This window comes from Vombatus ursinus, unplaced genomic scaffold (genome assembly GCF_900497805.2).
Source record: "Vombatus ursinus unplaced genomic scaffold, bare-nosed wombat genome assembly UNPS02000577.1, whole genome shotgun sequence".
Classification (NCBI taxonomy): domain Eukaryota; kingdom Metazoa; phylum Chordata; class Mammalia; order Diprotodontia; family Vombatidae; genus Vombatus; species Vombatus ursinus.
This window is the reverse complement of record NW_020940355.1, coordinates 19751811-19771027: the sequence shown is the minus strand read 5'-3', so window position 1 is coordinate 19771027 and position 19217 is coordinate 19751811. Positions and strand designations below refer to the sequence as shown.

At 40.0% G+C, this 19217-nt stretch overlaps 1 protein-coding gene across 7 annotated transcripts in view; it reads left to right on the top strand.

Annotated features, from left to right (window-relative positions):
- Window positions 1-897: 897 nt before the first annotated feature.
- RREB1 (ras responsive element binding protein 1) overlaps window positions 898-19217 on the top strand; it is a 146614-nt gene continuing 128294 nt past the window's right edge. For 3 of the 7 annotated variants that reach the window (XM_027838448.1, XM_027838323.1, XM_027838381.1), the window contains exon 1: window positions 1566-1990. The gene's annotated coding sequence lies outside the window, so the exon portion shown is untranslated. Of the gene's footprint in view, window positions 1180-1564; window positions 1991-3136; window positions 3186-19217 lie in introns of those variants that run through there. The other 4 variants (XM_027837926.1, XM_027838254.1, XM_027838004.1 and 1 more) reach the window with 3 other exon arrangements.

Here is a 19217-nt window from a genome sequence, read left to right as displayed (position 1 = left end):
CACTCAGACAGTTGCCCAAGATGAGACAGCAAATGAGATAACACATAAAAGTGCTTTGCAGACCTTCAGGTGCTCTGAAAATGTCAGCTATTTTTAAGGAGGAAGCAATGGCAGCAGGTGGCATGAGAAGATTCAATAGACAGCTAACTTTCTCTGGATGCTTCCAAAGTGTTATTTCTTCCAGAAAGGCACCAGAAATAAGAAGCATCCCTAAGCCCTCTTCCCCTTTCACCCAGTTAAAAATAAACCTAAGGTTGAAATAGCGTGAAAGATGGAAAAAAAAAAACACAGAAGAAGCTCCATGATTCCTAGGGGCTTGGAAAGCAAAAGCCACTCGCGTGCCTACAGTGGCCGCGGAGAAGGTCGTAGAGTTTGCAAGGAGGGAAGCTGATTTGGATCAACTTCAGCTGCTGCTGCCTCTACTACTCCCTTCTCTAACAGCAGGGCAGCCCCTCCCCCCTCCAGGCAGCACCAAACTTACCAGTCTACCCCTCGCACCTTCCAGGAGTGCAAAGACAAAGCTGGGGTGTGTATGTGTGAGTGTGTGTGTGTTGTGCGGGGAATGTGTGTGAGTGGGGAGAACAACACGGGAAAAATTTGCCCAAAAGATGACGGCTGTTTCTGTACAGTCCTAGTTGGGGAGAGGTAGGAAATTGTGGCACATCAGAACAGGAGGGTAGCCAAGCTGAAGGATACCCAAAGTGGAGAGAGGACAACCTTTAGCTGGAATAGAGTAGCAGCGGCAGCAGCAACAGCAGCAGCAGCAGCAGCAGCTCAGTAACACGTCCCCAGGAGACTAGCAGGAGCAACACGTGATGTGTCTACTTATCAGGGTGAGAGAGGGAGAGTCACTGAGAGAGGGAGAGAGTGAGTGAGGGCAAGGAAGAGGGAGGGGAGAGGAAGGGGTAGAGGAATCGACCCCTAAAAACCACTTTGGGACGAGGTGGGGTTGTCCCCAATGCTTTGCCCATCTTCCTCCTTCTGGGAGAAGAGGAAGAAGGGAAGTTATTGTGGAGTTGATGAACTTTGCACATCCAGAAACGCCATTTTGATTCCTTTTCCGGAACAACTTTGCATCTCTCCTTTTTTTTTTTTTTCCTCTGTCTCTCGCTAAAGCCCATCAGTCACCATTAAATCATGTCTCGGCGCAAACAGCTCTGCCCAGTAGAGTCGCTAACCGTGAGTACAAGAATGTGGTTCTGTCTAGCTTTAACTCAGTTGCAAAGATGTGTCTGCTGCCTGACTGTGAGCGCTCCTTTGGAGAATTTGGGGGATAAGTGGCTTGTAGTTTTAAAAAGTTGATTAGTGACTTTCAATGCTCTGCCTTCACCTTTAACCAGAAACTGCGCGCTGTGCGTTCTTCCCCCTAAAGTTTGGTTGGCAGTGGTGATGATGAGTTTGTGCAGCCTTTTTCCCTTCTGCTCCTCCTCCTCCTCCTCCCCCCTCCCCCTCCCCTTCCTTTGCTCCTTTTCCCTTCCCTGTTGCTGACTCTCCACCAACCAGCTCCTGTGAGTAGCAGCAGCAGCAGCAGCACCAGCACCAGCAGCAGCAGCAGCAGCAGCAGCACCACCACCACCACCACCACTACCACCACCACCACCACTACCACCACTACCACCACCAGCAGCAGCAGCAGCAGCAGCAGCGTTTTGCCTGCAGGACCTGATGCTCATCCATATTAAACTGCCTGAGCTCAGGAATCCGGCCAGATCATCTCCTCCTTCTCCTGCTGCAAAGTTTATTTTTAACCAGCAACCACCAGAACTTGGATGGTGCGCGGACTGCCAGCAAGAAACATCTTTTAAACGCAACTCTCCATCTTCCGCCCACCCTCCTCCAACTTTTTTTTTTCTTTCCTGAAAGGGGAGGGGAAACTTTTCCCCTTCCCTCCCCCCTTTACATATTTGAAAGTCATTCTTGAGAGCTTTTTTTTCCCTTTAATTTTTTTTCTAAATGTTCGAAAAGTTGAGATGAAGACGCCTGCTCTAAGGTACCGAGGGCTTTGAGTTCGGTCTGACTTGTTCCCTTTTCGGTGTTTCTCGGGTCGGTGGAAGCATCCGTCTCTGCCTTTCACATTCGTACTTTGATCTCTCTGTCTATGTGTGTCTCTGTCTCTCCCTCCCCCGCCTCTCCGAAGTGTGTGTGTGGGGGTGCGCTCTAAGCCACCTCTTCCCCCCCCCCGGCCTCCTTCTTCAAGTCTCCAGCGATCTTTTCCTTGTTTTAAAAGTTTAACAGTCCCAAGCCGTACAACTTATAACACGGAGTTGGTTGGGTTGGGGGGGAGGGGGGTGGAATCCGGTTTATTCGGGGAGTACTTTTAAAGAAACTTATTTTCCATTTGCATTGTGCCTAAGGGAAGTGTTTGTGTTCGGAGCCCATCTCTGAGTGTGAGTAGTGAGTGTGTAACATACATTATGGGGAGGAAGAACCACACCACGCACACGCACACACGCAACATCACGAGTACAGGAAGACGCCGGAGGAGCATCTGAAACCAGGAGACTTGTTGAGATAGATGATCCTGGCTCGAGGGGGGGGAGGAAGAGGAGGAGGAGGGAGGAGGGGAGGACTCGTAGAACTTTTGCCCTGCGCCCGCTGGACCAGCCGGGAAGCGTGGGCTCCTCATCTCACCTTCTTCCTCGCATCCATTACTTATACTCTACGTTGCCCAGTCGGGAGTTCGCCTTCAGGGGGAGGGCGATGGATGGCGGGGGCGGGATGTAGGGGGGAAGGAGGAGGAGGTGAGCCGGGGGAGGGCTATTGCTAATTGAACGTGGCAAGATGCCTTTTGATCTCCGCATCCACCCCGCCACAACCACGAAAGTTTTCCTGGCGTCTTCCTCGTCTGCCTCCCCCCCCTCCCACCGTCCGCCTCGCCCTCCCCCCCCCCACCTCTCCCCTACCCCCACCCCTTGGTCTCTTAGGAAACTGCGACCTTAATGGTTGCTAAGAAGCAGGGGAGGTCCTTCCCGTCCCCAGGCCACCCCCCCGCCCCCACCCCACCCCTCTCTCCCTCCCTCCCGGTGGATCAGCATTTTTTTCCCCCTCTGGATGGGGTCGCGAAGAAGATGTAGTTCCTCCGTCCGTCGGCCCGGGAACGCTCGCCCTGCCCTGCCCTGCCCGGCTCGGCGGTTGAGTACCAGCGGCCTGAGCCTGTGCCCTCGGCGCGGCCAACTTGTCTTCGGGTGTGTGTTACTTTTTTTGGCCATGGAGAGCTGGGGGGTGGGGTGGGAATGCGGCACCGCTCCGATCTTCAGGGATGCAGCGCCGGACTCTCGGGACTAGCCCATTTTGTTGTCAGGCAGAGCCACGGAGGTAGTGGACTCGGTGATGTCCAGTTGGTGGCCGGAAAAGTTTTTTTGTGTGCCCTCGGAGAAGTTGTGTGTGTCTGTGTGTCTGTCTGTGTGTCTGTGTGTATATTTGTGTTTGTGTAGAAGCAAGGAGGATTCCACTTTGTTTGCTCTAAGTGGACCTAACTGGTGGACCGGAATCCTGTGAGTTCTTTGGTTGCTGTTGGCGTAGATCAGGGTTGGGTTCTGCAATGCATCCTTGATGGGTTATAAAAAGAGGAGGAGAGAATTTCTCCTTGCTCAGCAGATTTGTCCTCCCTTGCTCTTACTGGTTAGGAGATAGAACGTGAGCCCAGATCCGGACGAGCAGTTCACATTCCATTACGAAATTCTACACGGCTTCAGAGGGAGCAGCAGCAGCGCACAACTCATGCACTTTTAGAGAGTTTGGGGAAGGGGAGGGGGAAAGATGTAGAAGAGGAAGAGTATGTATCTTTTAAAAAGCAGGCTAAAAACTTTTCTCATCCTTGGAAAGATAATCCTTCATCTTTACTTTAGAGTTTAAAGTTTTCAAACGTTTTCAACCATCTCAGAAAGTAATGGAAATAAAGTTTCTTTCTTGGATGGGTGATGCTGAAAATAGCAAGGATGAGAATCTTGAAATGATTTCAGCAGATACTTAGGTGTACAACAGTATTTTTCAGGTTTGCCCTTTAGATATATGCAGTTACTGTTGAGGAATTTATCCTGAAATTGTTGCAAACTAATGTTTTAATGAGAGATGGAAAAGAGAAATAGAGGAGGGAACTACTTTCATCAAATATTTTTCTTTTCAGGGACTTTCAAAGGCATCCTGTCGATGTGATTACTAAAAGAAAAAAAGAAGTCAAAGACATAATTTGATAAGGTTCTGAAGTTACAGGTCTTGGCTGAAAGCTGTGATTTTAGAATACTTAGTTCCTGCCATTCCTTGGAGACTCCCACAGAGGTTTTGGTTGAATGATTTTAAAGGATGCTTAAAGTAATTCATGCTTAAGTGAGCCATGATAATTTTAGAGTCTTTAGTTTTTCAACTTTTTATGACTATGCACAAAGTCCTAAAATCCAGTCTTTTAGCATAAATTAGTTTTTAATTGATAACAGAATGGATCGACATTAATTCTTTAATCAAATGGATATTCACAACTTTTCCTCTTAAGGTTTATTGAAGCTCACAAGTAGTTGTCTTACCTGCTACACTTTAGATCCCATTTTGGTGTTTCACTTAAAAAAAAATTGGAATGTCATCACTTAATCCATTTAAAAGCAGTTAATGCTTCCTATTCTTTAGTATAAGGATAACCCACCTTCTTTATTTTTAATTTTCTTCAATTCCACACCTCACCTTGGGTTGTTTAGAAAACTTAAATCAGCCAGAACCAGATCTTCTCCAATCATTGAAAAAATATAGATACTCTTCTTGTTTCTTAAAGTTTGGTTGTCAATAAAAAGGAATTTTTTTTTTTTTTTGCATTTTTTCTTTCTAAGAGGTAAGTTAATGGAAGATGCTTCTGGTGCTTACTATGTTATGAAAAAATAAATGACATCTTACTATATTGTTTTAGATTTTTTTAACATAACTTTTTTTCTCATCAGAATTTTAGAGTGGAACTTGTTTAACAGACAAGTTTGTTTACTGTGTGGTGGAGTGTGTGAATTTGACTCAGCTGGTCCAGGTGGTGCATCCATTCCTAAAAGTTTGTACCATCAAGCAAGTGACCTTTTCTTTGGTCTTTATTTTGGATTTTAAGGTCACACTGAAACCTAATATTTAAATGTCTGTATCCAGTCCAGTTAGTAAGTTCCAAGACAAACCCTATCTCATATACCTTTTTTCCCCCATTTGCTGTGATGGTATGTGAATTAGAAGTTCTTTTTTTAAGATTTTCATATAACGTGATTTCCTACTTAAAAAAGTTTTTTCATCTTCTCAGTTTTTTTGAGGGACTCAGGATGATCCTGTTGGTAGTATAAATTTAAGACTTGAGAATTTTTGTAAAGCACTAAAAGAAAGAAATGTGTGTAAATGTGGGCTGTTATTTTTATTATCATATGGAGTGGTTAAAACATGGTCACTGGAGACTCTCAGAGGTGAACCCTTTGATGATTCTGTTCATTATCCTTTTAAAAAGTAGGTGGTGCTTAGAAGGTCATAGGATAAGTGTTGCTAAGCAGCTAAACAGAAGGATGCTAAAATTAACCCAGCATTTTTGTCAGAGCATTCCCTCTTTTAATAATATTTATTACATTTAATTTCTGCACTCAATTTAATTTTTGAAATAAGGGGGGAAAGACTATTCATTTTTTGCAGTCATTACATGAAAATGGCCTTTTCCCTTTCCTAAGTACCTAATTGTTGTTTATTGCTCTCTGACCATGGGAGAGGTGTCAGATGGCAGCCTCTTCAGACAGACTCCTTGAATAGAGAGAGATATTACCAAAGTGTTGGGTTCATGTGTGTAATAGCATCCTATTTCATGGAGTAGTAGATAATTTTATTTAGGACTTTCACAAAAGCCATAAAGTGATGTTTTATTAAACAAAAGATAAGGTTTGCATTCAAATGGAAAAAATGCAATATAGTATCAATATGGACACTGTCTCTGCTGATAATCTCCCCTTAAACTGTGATAATCATTCATTCCCTAAGATTAGGTCTAGAGAATAGCTTTCCCTGTCTCCTCCTTCTACCCTTCTCCCCCCTCCCAATCTCCCACTTTATTCAGAACAAAGGTTCATAGATAACTTTTCACATCTAATTTTTTAAAGAGTAGTTATAGTGGCCTAAATATACCTTTCAAATAAGAACTTGGATCTGGGGGAAGGGGGGGAAATTTGGCAAGGATTATTGCCAAAGGTTAAATTCCACTTAAAATGTCCTTGGTGAATGAAATGTGAAATCTAATAGAAGCTAGAGTTGACAGCCAGCATCATTTCTTGGTTGAAAGGTAAGCCTACTTCGTGGGGTGGTGAAGTTGCTTAAAATGTAAACTTTTTTTAATAGGACAAGCTCTTTGTGCATATCAGGTGAAATTCATTAACAGTTTTGATTTCTAGGTGTAGGTAAGAGTTGAATTATTTGGATTTTAGAGTTTTGGGACTTAATTCTGAAGAGACTAGATTTGTTTTCACACCTATAGAAATTTGTCCTTGTGGAGAAATCTCCCACCAATCGAAGGGAACACTTTCTGAAGAACAGAGAAACAAGATGTAGCTTTCAGAAGTTAAAGACTTCTGTCAGTTTCCCTCCACTTTCCCCCACTATAAGAAGAAAATTGTCCGACTCTATCTTCGTAACTGAAGGGGTAGTGAATCAAGTTCAGTTACCTAGGCTAGGGATACAAACACCAGCTTGACAGCTGTACCTACCCTGCCCCCAAGGAGCTCCTAGTCTGAGAATTTCTGGTGGGATTGTTTTTCTTTTATATTTGCAACCCAGTAGATGCAAGTTAAAGACAATTGAGTTCACCTGTCCCATTTTAGGTTACCTTTGGCATGTAAGTGTTTCTCTTCTAGTCACTCATCCTTGGGAGTTTACACTTAGTTGCACACAAGTTTTGTGAGTTCTTCTTGTGTTGGTCCTGGAGACTGAGATGGAGAGAGAAAATATCTGTTCCCTTTGGCAACCTTGGGAGCATTTTGGTGAATCTTGTTTTTGATGCTACTTCTCTATGCTGGGTAATCAATCAAGGTGGTTCCCAGTGAATAGGTGCTTCAGACAAAAGAAGTAGGAATTGGGTGGAGACTGTTTGTTCTGTGTGATTCAAACAAGTAATGCTATGAGAATTTGAAGGCCTAGAGACTTGGTAGCTGAATATTTCTGGAAGGATTCACCTGCAGACTACTCTCCAGGGTGGGTGGTACTGATATGGGTGGAGAAAGCAGATTGAAACACCCCCTACAGGCATTGTCAGACTTTTGAGCACCCTAGAGAAAAAAGTCACCGGAGGGGTAACCAGATAAAGCCCTTATTCAGGGCTGTGTATTTATGTTTTCATCCTAGTTTGTTTAGTATTCCATGACTTTTTACAATGGAATAGAAAAGCTGTTAAATGGATTCCTTCTTAATTTGATCACTCACTAGTATGTACTGGGAAGATTCAGTAAAGTAATTCTATCATGTGTTTTAATAGGCCCTTTTCATTTTGATGAGCCCTTTTAACACATACTCTAATATATTCTCACAACTACTCTGAGGTAGCACTGCCAGCATTTTGCAAGTGTGTCCAAGGTCAATCAGAACCAGGGTTCTTGAGCTCTGGTCCAGTTTTAACCTTGATCTGAGTGCTGCAGACTGTACACAGACTTTTCAGAAAGTCAGCTTTGATATCAGTATACTCAACCTAGGGATTAAAACTTTTTTAGTGCCTTAAGGTTCTTTTGAAAGTCTTTCTATAGTTGTATTAGATGTAGGCCATTTTTTTTTAAACTTCAGTCTTCCCCATCACTTTTTTACTGATGAATATAAAGCACAACAGCACTTAGTTTCCTATTTCATAAAATTGTAAGTATAAGATAGTATATATGAAAGTATTTTAGACGTACCATTCCTTGATATCTATATCTAGATATAAATAGGGTGTGTGTGTGTGTGTGTGTGTGTGTGTGTGTTTTGTGTGTTTTCTGTGTTTTGTGTGTGTGCCCATTCAGGAGGCTTTTCAGTTATCCATTTGTCTATTTCCTTAAGCAAAAGCTGCACCTAGTGTTTTCTGGTCCAAATTGGGGGAACTCCAATATTCCTCATTAATTGAATGCTGGAGCACAAACATAATTTTGGCAGGCAGTTGCTAATGAGAGACTCACTTAGGTATTTTATTTTGTGAAAACGGGGAGTCAAAGAGTGTCTGACCTAACATTCCAAAAGGTAGTCCACAGGTGAGCTTTTTTTTTTAAACTTAAACATTAATAGTGTGTTTAGCATCTCGCTTCATTGTTTTGCATGTAATATATTTAGAAGCCTGAAAGTTTTAGGGTATAGCAAGGATAAACAATTTTTTTAAGCCCTTGAGTGACACCATCGTTCCCAGGAGTCACTGAGAGACCTAAGAAAAAGGAGAAAAAAGAGGAGGAAGTAGATGTGAGGGGAGGGTGTAAATAAGTAACATTTACATGTTTTATATCACTTGAGTCTCACTAAGATTGAGAAATAGGCAGCTAGGTGGCGCAGTGGAGAGAAAACTGGACCTGGAGTCTTAGAAGACTTGAGTTCAAATACAACTAAAGATGTGTGACACCAGGCAACTCACTTAACCTGTTTTCCTCCCTTTCTTCATCTGTAAAATGGGGGTAATAACACTTCCAGGGTTGTTGTGAGGATCAGATGTGATACCATATGTAAAGCACTTAGCACAATGTCTGGCACACAGTAGATACTATATGAACATAGCTATTACTATTACTAAAGGTTGTTATGTCTATTTTATAGATGAAGCTTAAGCTCACCCATGTTCCCACACTTTAATGTGTCAGGAGGTGTTATTTGAACCCCAGTTTTTGTCTTCAAGTCCATCCTACCACTCTATGAAGATGGGTACCTGGTGGAAAGTAGCAGTCAATCTCCACATATGATTGGTGACATGCTACTTGCCACAGGGCTGTTGTGTAGAAATGTGTTTTTTTCCTACTGATCTGCTGCCTTGACTCTTAAGAGTTACTTAAAAAAAAATAATAAGAAAAGCAGCCATTTGTTTTAGTAAGCCAAACTAGAAGAAGTAGCTTTTTCATATTCATTCGAACCAGTGATAGGCAAGTTTAAAGCTATCCCTTTAACCAATCTGAGAATCTCATGATGACTGCTACTTGATCTGTAAAATCTAGAATAATATAACATTCTAAGACAGGAATTAGTAGAGTGCTTAAAGAAGCTACCGGTTATGTGTGAAAGATAGTAATGTGACTCAGAAGTCATCGCCTCATTGGATTTAAACATTAGGAGGCTATATAGCTGTCTAGGTGTTGATAAAGGAGTTTTGTAGGATTAGGGACTGGACCTGTGATTTCATTTATAGGAAATTATAGAAAGGTTAAAATAAGAGTTTTACTAGATGGGTTTTTTTTTTAATTAAAAAGGAAAATTTTACATTGTGTCTAATTACCTTGAGAGTTGTCACACTATGGCCTTTCCTAATTAGAGCCATGTTTCATTGCTCTCTGTTTGAAGTTTACATAAATTGGGAGAGATGGGCAGGCAGATCAAAAGCAGAGCATTTCATAGCTTCCAGTGTGTGTGCCTATTTGCTATGCTTACAGTTTTATTTCATTGATGGTAGGAGTTAATAGGAGTCTTGACCTGCGCACAATTTGACTTCTTTCTGCTTAGTTCACTGTCTGGATTTTTAAAAAAAAATTCAACAAAACTACTGGCATGGCTTATTTTACTCATTGTATAATCTAAGTGGATGTAGATAATTTTTGTAAATTGAATTACCATAAGAATCCAGGTGGTATTTCTTAAAGGATTTTATGTTGAATCTCTTGAATACAAGCAATTGTTTCAAATTAAACTTTTTTGTTCAGGTTTTTATGTCAGTTTCTTAAGTTCGGATCAGTTAGAATAAGGAAAGGTAATTTAAAGTGGCAGTGGATAGTTAGATGTATATAATAGTCATGTATGGTAAGTAGTATGAAATAAATTTTCATAGACTGCTTGAATTGTAAGGGACTAGAAATAAATTTGAGGATATGTTGCTAACCTTAACTGATTTTATTCATTATTCAGCCATTAACTATAAGTTGGCCTCAGCGGTATGCAACTAGTTACAATTACATTGAAAAGTAATTTTCTGGTATAGAAAACTTAACTGTTTCAGGAAAACTACATCAATTTTGTACTGATGTGGAAAAGGGATTTTTAAACAAGTCATTCTTCTGGCCTGGGGGTGGGAATTTGGCTGCATAAATAATGCCCATGGTTTATGGATATGATTAGATTTCAGGGTAAATATACTCAGCCATGTTTAAGAGTTGTAATAACTCATTTGTAAATGGCACGGAAACCCTTTAATAGAGGTTGTGGAAGTATTATTCTTTCCAGATAAGAAAACTGAGGCACTGAATGGTAAAGCAACTTTTCTCAGCTCATAATATTAAATTTTTCAAAGTAGTATCTTGTCAGTCAAAATCAACTTACTAATTACTGACTGTGCCAAGCACTAAGTAAGGATATAAGGAAAGACAATAGCAAACCCTTTTTCAAAAGCTCCTATTTTTATGTACTCCTTACTACACCAGCAATGTCTTTAACATTACATACTGCCTGCTAAGGGAACACCTCAGACAGGTTTTCTGGTTTGAGATTTGATTAAAACTAATTTGACAGTCTTTTTTTTTTCTTCCAATTTTGTAAACTAAACACAAGTTAAAGGAAGTTTCAAACATGTGCTTCTGATTTCGTTTATATTTAAGTCATTAAAAAGATGATTTTGAGGATCATTTGATATTCAAGAAGCTTTTTTAGGGATTTTATAATTCCATTCTCTTTGTAATGGAAAATTATCCATTATCCATTCTCCTTAATTATGAAAAATTATCTAACAACTCAAACATTGATATTAAGGTATAGGTTCAATAACCATAATTTGTTCTTGAATTCGGGCAGCCTCCTCCAGCTCTTGGTTCTCATTATCACTCACTGATTGCCTACAGGCAGTATAGTACAGAGTCTACAGTCCCTTCTAGGATCTTACATATTTTATGTGTTAGAACTGTTTTTATCATTTTGATTGACTTTAACTTAAGGTTTTGAAAATTAGTCCTTATTGTCACTTCCAACCTAAGGTTGAATATAGCATCAACCTAATTCATTTATGGGAGAGGAAATGAAGTATTTGTTACCTGTAGATAGAAAATAAGTTGTACAAATAACCATATAAGAATCTTATTTTGAATAATTTTCAGGTGAAGCATAAAACCAGTTTTAGCAAGTTAGGGGCTTAATCAACATTCAGGAAACTGAGCTGCTGGCTTGCAAGTGATTGTGTTTCAAAGCAGTTATGAAACAGAAGGTTAAGGTAATTCTCTACATAATTGATATGCAAGTTTTTTGGCCAAATTATCCGGAAAATTTGTATATTTACCCCAGTTGAAAATTGGGGTAAACCTTGAACCTTGGTGTCAAGAATTCTGGCATTCCAAACAAATCATAACTTGAGTCAACTGGAAAAGATTTCCTCTAGTTCAACCTTCTCATTTGACAAGTGAGGAAACTGAGGCTCAGAGAGATTAAGGTCATAAAAAGCTTTTGGGTGGCAGAAATGAAATGAAATTTCATTTGGCCAATTCCACGGACCCCCAAATTTCAGTCCTCTTTCCATTACACTAGTTTCTTAACTGCTAACATTCTTACACTCTTTCTACAGTTTCCCCTCATTTCCATCACTGTGTGAGGCGAGGAGGTATAACCGATAGTCAGCCCTTATGCTCCCTTGATTAACCTTGTGATATCAGGAGGAAGGAATGCTCTCTAGTTCTCATGGAAGGACACTGACAGGAGTCCCACGGGATGGGCAAGCGGAAGTATAAGTTTGTGATGCCCACGTTGACAATATCACAGATCCTTTTGAATGTTGGAGAGCTTGCTGTATTTGTGATAAGCTCTATCTGCATTAGAGTGTCAGACATAATTCTCATATTTGCATAGTGCTTTATGGTTTACAAAGTACTTTCCTCAAAACAACCCTGTGGAGTAGGTGGTTGTAAGTGTTATTATCCCCAATTTACAGATAAGTAAATAATCCCAAAGTCACACAGCATGCAATCAGAGTTGGAAAAGGAGCCCAAGCCCTCTGACCAAGCAAAGTGCAATTTTCACTACACCCAGTGGTGAATCCACCTCCCTCTCGTAAAATAAAGCTTCTTGAGGGTAGAGACTTTGGTTTGTTGTTTTTTTTTTTTCCCTTTGTTACCCTAGAACTTAGCCCAGTGCCCAGAACTTAGGGCACAGGAGAGGCTTAATAAAAGTTCATTGTTTTGTGTGATGGGTAGCTTAGCTTCAGGGATGATGATTGCTATGCAAATCCAAGTAAAATAGTATGATAGCATCTTAAAAGATACTCCTTTAGAAATTGTCTGGCGAAGGTAATATTGGGATGTGGATAGAGAGTACAGGACTTCAGGTCTGGAAGACCTAGACTTAGGTGTGAATTCTGTTTTAGACACTAGCTGTGTGTGACCCTAGGTGAGTCATTCAACCTTTCTGTGCCTCGGTTTTTTCATCTGTAAAATAAAGGGGTTGAACCTGAAGACCTCGAAAGCCTTTTCCAGTTTAAGACTATGATCCTATGATCTATGCTATCCCCAGCCTTTTACCCAGGTGAATTATGTTTTAACATATTTGGTTTTCATTTAGAAAGCATGAAATTTTCTGAATTCTCTGGGTATTTGCAGTCAATTGGTGATACAGTTGATGCAAGACAAAGTAAAATAGTTCAGTCATCCCCAGTGAAGTTGAGTAATTGCTTCCTGTTAAATGTAAGGAAACCATTAGGTGGCCTCAGGAAGAAGTTTTAGTGATGCCTCCTGATCTGGTTTGGGTAATATTGCTTCTTAGACTTGTATGACTCACCTTAATCTCAGATGAGCTTGAAGCATGCCCAGGTGAGTGACCTGTGCTATATGGGATCAGCTGACTCAGGTAAATCTCATCTTTCATTTGGACCTCAGATAGTGTTGAGTTTTATTCAAGTTGGGGAGAAAGCAGTTAGCTCCATTTCCATATAAAAACCATTTTTATGTAGATAGAAAACTTGGAACATGAATTACCCAAGAAAGTATAAGCTGAAACTTCAGTATTAAATTGTATTCTAGTTTGAATACCTGTGTGATGAGCCAAATCAAGAAACTTGGGCAAAACCATTTACTCATTTCAACCCTGTTCTTCTCTCCTCCACCCCACTATGTAGCTCAGTAAGATGGTGCTATGAAAAGAGAATTCTTTGAACAGATTTTTTAGGTAATTAAGCACTCCCCCCATTAAATATTGAAGTGCTACACTGGTGTTCAAGATATCCTAGAATGTTCTTATTTAACATTCCAACAAATACACTAGTTCTCACCTGACCTGACGTTCTGGAATTCTTTTTAAGAGGGGGGGAGGGTCTGGTTTGGGACCCTATGAGATACAGTGCCAGAAAACCCATGTTATATGACCCATAACGTGGATCCTGATACTGATGTTAGAACTAATGTTTTATGTACTTTGTAATGACTCCTCGAAAAACAGTACTCTGTACTTCAGACACATCCTTTTAGCTTATTAGTGCTGGATAGTGATACTAAAAATTTCATTGGTTAATTTTAAAAATGGCTCAAAGTGTATTATTCCCACTGACTTTTATTAGTTTTTGTAATATATTAAAGTGGATATGAGTTGGTGTGGCATAGAGCTGTGGTCTCTGACCAAGGTTCAAAGTCTGCCATTGACTCATACTGGCTATGTGACTTTGGACAAGTCACTTGATATTTCACTGCCCTATGCAGCTCTCTTAAGACTATAAGGTACTTTTCAGTATTGGCAGAGGAAGTTAAGAAAAGTATGAGCCTGTCCAAATTTCAAGTTTTGACCATTCAGGGTTGTTGTTTATTGTTCTGTGTGTTGTGTTTTGTTCTGAATGTTTTTGTTTGTTTTTTGGTACGGTGGTGTCCTTTACTTGCTACTGGAACAGGTACTGAATTTGGAGTCATAGGGCCATAGGGCTCATAGACAGAAAGGGAAGGAGGATCCTTAGCGGACATCTGGTCCAATTCTCTCATTTTACCGTTAGGGAATCTGAGGCCCAAGGAAGTTTAGTTGCTTGTTACACAGGCAGTAACTCCAGCCTGCCATTGACCAGCCATGTGACCTAGGACAAGTCACTTTGACTATGGCAGAGTTGAATTAGATGATCTCTAAAACCCTTTTCAGGTCCAGTGCACTTGGCTAACTTCTATACAAAGTACCTAAAACAGGCCTATGGTATATATTGTTGAAGCAAAAATACAGAAAAATTCAAAATAGATGTTATGAAGTAAAACCAATAGAATGGTGATAAGAAAGAGTCGAGCCAAGTTTCAAAAGAGTACCGGTGATAGTACAACTGAAAGAAAGGTCAAAGGTTGCTTGCTTAAGGTAAGTTGTGCTTTTCCCCAAAAGTCCTTCCCAAATTGCTAAAAAGTGTGGTATTGTGACACATGTTGTTGAAACTGCTTTACTCTTAGAAAATGGATGCTCTGCTGGAGATTGTGTGCTAACATGTTTGATCTTGTTGCTGTAATAAGCACTGAGAACAGGAATGGGTCACTCCCTCCCCCACATCCCCCCAAGATCTCTATGTAGATTTGAATGAAGATGTTTGACAGATCTGTTCCTCAGTTAACTCTCTGTTTTGAAAAATAGGCAAATTGTGTACTTTTTTAAAACAAAAAGTGAGGGTGGTATGTGCTGAACTAGGAATTGGTCAAATTACTAATGGTTAGAAAGTAATTCCAAAGGGAGCATAGATCTCATTTCTATTACTGTTAGCTTTACAGTAAATAAGATCCTGGAAGTGATAACACCTTGGTGTTCAGGAGGTCCATTGTGGTTAGTGGAATGCCTGGAGGCTGGACTTCAAGATTACAGACATACTTGCCCTTCCCCCTTTTTGTTTAATAGACAAAACTTTGATTTCTGTACGTTCTGTACTCTTGGAAGAAAACATTAACATAAATTTCCTTCTCACTCATACTGGTTTTTTGTTTGTTTCTCCTTTTTTTATGATAAATTTCCCCCTCCTACTTTTTTTGGCTAAAATTTTATGCCAACACCTGATATGGATAGTAGGTTGAAAATAGGCAGTTTGAAGAGACAAGAAAATAAAGACTAGTTCCATTACCAAATCCCAAATACTGAAAAAATGCAAACATGACAAGTTATCTACAATTTGAGGATATTTGTAGCAATCCCTATGCACAATATGGTATGGTTTAAGAAATTTTTTTATTGATATCTTTTGTTTTTAGAAAATCAGCTACATATGTCAGAGTTTTTCCATTCATCTCTCTTTCCCTGAGAGCCATCCCTTTAAAAAGGAATTTTAAAGAGAAACATTTTTTGTATTGAAAAAGTCTTAATATTATATGTAGTGTTTCACATCTATGGTTCCTATAGAAGGACAGGGAGGTGCCTCTTCTCATAGTTTTTCTTTGGGATCAAGTTTGGTCTTCATAATTTCTGAGGCATTTAGTTTTGGTTGTTTTATTGGTTTTTTTTTCCATTTATATTATTGTGTAGTGATTGCATATTGTTTTCCTGGTTCTGCTTATTTTACTTTGCAACAGTTCATAGGAATCTTCTTGCTTCTCTGTATTCATCATACTCATTCTTTTTCTTTTTTTTTTGTGAGGCAATTGGGGTTAAGTGACTTGCCTAGAGTCACACAGCTAGTGAGTGTTATGTGTCTGAGACTGGATTAGAACTCAGGTCCTCCTAACTCGAGGGCCACCGTGCCACGTAGCTGCCTCTGTCATTATTTCTTATAGCATAGCAATGTTCCACTGTATTTTTGTACCACATTTTAGCTGTTCTCCAATTGACTAGCACCTACTTTGTTTCCAGTTGTTTGCTGTCACAGAAAGCAGTTATAAACATTTTAGTGTATATGGGATTTTGTCATTGACTTTCTTGGGGTAAGGAAGGAGGGTAATATGCCTAGCACTGAGATCTCTGGATTCGGAGGGTGTGAACATTTTAGTCCTTTCTTTGCATAATTGCAAATAGATTTCTGAAATGGTTGGGCCAACGGTTTTGTTTTGTTTTGTTTTTGGTAAATTATTAAAATAATCATCATACCCTTTTGCCAAGAAGGTCTTAGAGGGAGAGGACTAAGTCTTTTTTTTTTGTCACTTTAAAATAGTTTGTATCATTTTTACTGTGGGAACAATTCACAAATGGATTCATTTAATAAGTAGTTATGGTATCAGTCACTGAGCAAAATGTTGAAGACATGGGACACTTTTGTCCTACAGGAAGTTTAGTTGGGCAGTCACCATGAACATACGAAAATAATAGGCAATAGTGAATGTGATTTGGTGTCAAAATAAATGGTAGAAAATGGGGAAAACTTGAAATCATTGTTTCCCCCTAAATTTTCCTCCCTCCACTTATCACTGTTGAAAGTGGCATCACCATCCTCCCAGTCTCCATAGGCTTACAAACTTGGAATCATCCTGGAATCCTCACTATCTTCTCCCCGCCCCCAACCAAGTTCAGTCTGTCGCCAAGGCCTTTGCAAGATCTCTCATTTATCCCTTTGTCTCCTGTGACACTGCTACCATCCTGCCTCGTTGCCTCAAGCCTAGATTATTGCAGTAGCCTGCTAGAGGGCCTATCGGCTTCGGGTCTCTTCCTACTCCACTCCTTTCTCATTCAGCCACTGAAGTGCAGGTCCCGTCATGTCACCACCACTACCACCACCCCCCCCCCCCCAGTAAACTTCATTGGCTTCCTTTAGCCTCCAAGATCAAATGCAAAATTCTGTTATTTGAAGTACCTCAGCCTTACCCCTTCTTACCATTTCTAGTCTTCTTACGTCTTACTCCCTCTGATGTAATTCTTCAGTCCAGTAACACTGGCTTCCTAGCTGTTCCATGAACAAGACATTCCATCTCACATTCCATCTCTGAACTTTGGGCATTTTTTCTGGCTGTCTCCCATGCCTGGAATGCTCTCCCTCTTCATCTCTACCCTGTTTACCTCCCTGGCTTCTTTCAAATCTCAAGTAAAAAAAATCCCGTTTTACAGGAAGCTTTTCCCAAATCGTAATTCTAACGTCTTCCCTGACTTTTTACTATTTCCTATTTATTTTTTACACGTTTGCCTATTATCTGCCCCCCCCCATCAGATTGTGAGCTCTTTAAGAGCAGGGGCTGCCTTGTCTCTTTTTGTATCCCCAGTGCTTAAGTACAGTTTCTGACCCAAAGTAAGACCTTAATAAATGTTTATTGGCTGACAAATAAATACAGGTAAGATTTAGATTGGAGGAATGTAGGCGAAACTAGAGGAAAGATTTAGGAATCAGCATGGTGTGGTCAGGGGCCCTGGGCAATGGCTTATACATTAGTAATGGAAGATAAAAGTTAGGAGTGGGCCAGATTATAGAGGACCTTAATTTTTCTTAAGTACCCATAAAGTGTGGGCAGCACATTTTCTTTCGAAAGGCCAGGGAGATGGTGAAATTATCTGGCATGAAGTCCTATCCCATTGATCCCTCTGACATAGAATGGGAAGCTTATTATTCAAAAGGAAGGAATGGATTGAAGGATGAATATCAGGTGAATTTTCTTTGGTTTCTACTTGGTGAGTTTTAGGCTGTTTCTTGAAGAAATTACTAAAGCTTCCAGAGTTCCATTATAAAGGAATTTTATATAGTCCCTTAAAATCTGAGGAACTGAAAGCTTTTGGAGTTAGAAGAATTTGGAGAAGGGAAATGGTTTTGCTGTGTGCCCAATGTTGTTAAGGTGTTTGAAACATTAATTTTATTTTATGCTTAAAAATCAAACCCAAGTATTTCTCTACTCACAGCTTATTGAGTTATCTATAGTAGCAGTAGTAGGAATGCTTTGGAAATTAGTAGCAAGGAAATATAGAATCTAATTGGTAATCTACATTTGCATGATACTTTGCATATAGTATGTGCTTAATCAATATTTGTTGAATGAAATACAACTTTTAGGAATAGTGAATGTTAGAGGTCATTTAATCTTTTTCTTCCCTCCTCCATTCCCATTTCAAAGATGAGTGACTTTTATAGAAGTTAAGTGGTTTGCCCAAGGTCATACAATTGAGTTAATTGGAATAACTGAAAAGCTCTCTTCTGGCTCTTAGGCCTGTATTTTAATTCTTTTTTGTCCTTCCTATCAAAATTAGGAATTGACCTTTTTAAAAAGTGTCTGCTTTCTTGTTTAGCTTGTGGAAGGGTCTTTGCAAAAAGCAGCAGGGAAGAGAGGATATCCTGTCTTCCTAGAAACTATAGGAAGGAGGTTGTCAATGGGCCGTTTTCCTGCCACTCTGTTATGTCTCCCAACTTGGAATAGAGGTGGCACCTGGGTACCCAGCCCATTTCCCAGTTCTTTTTCTAATAGGATTGCTCCCAAGATTATTTTGAAATGAGTGATAAACAACCAGTAAGTGCTATTCAATTATAACTGCCATCTTTCTTCAAGACTTTGTTTATTTTAAACATTTGCTTTTTTAAATTAACAACAATCTTTTTTTTTTCCCTCCCCACTCCTCCCTATTGGGAGAGAAAAAGATGAAAAAAAAAAAACCCCTTGTAACAAATATGCACAGTCAAACAAAATAAATCCCCCAATCCCCACGTTGGCCATGTTTCAGTCTGTAACCTGAGTCACCTTTTCGTCAAGAGATGGATGTCTTGCTTCATCATGGTTCCTCTGGAGTGTTTGGTCATGGAGTTGAACTTTACCAGAGTGTTTAAGCCTTTCCAGTTTGTCTCTTCAGTGCTCTTACTGTTGCATACATTTTCCTCCTGATTCTACTCCCTTTTCTATGCTTCGGTTCCAGGCAAGTCTTCCCAGGTTTCTCTCTGAAATCATCCCTTTATTTTTTTATATAGCACAGTGGTGTACACTATAATTTGTTCAACCATTCCTCAGTTGGTGGGCCATCTCTTTTCAGTACTTGTCAGTATGGTCAGTTTTAGCAATAGAATAGCAAAGTAGAAAGAAAATTGGATTGAGTGGGCAACAGGAAGGTTTTAGTCTGACTTTGAGCAAGTCCTCATCTGTCTAATACCTATTCTAGTTGGCTCGCCATGAGCTTCACATGAGGCAATATGTGTGTAAGTTTAGTCAGTAGATCAGATAATGTTTTGCATAGAAGTATGTGTACTTGAAAGCTTAGGGCTGTGTTTA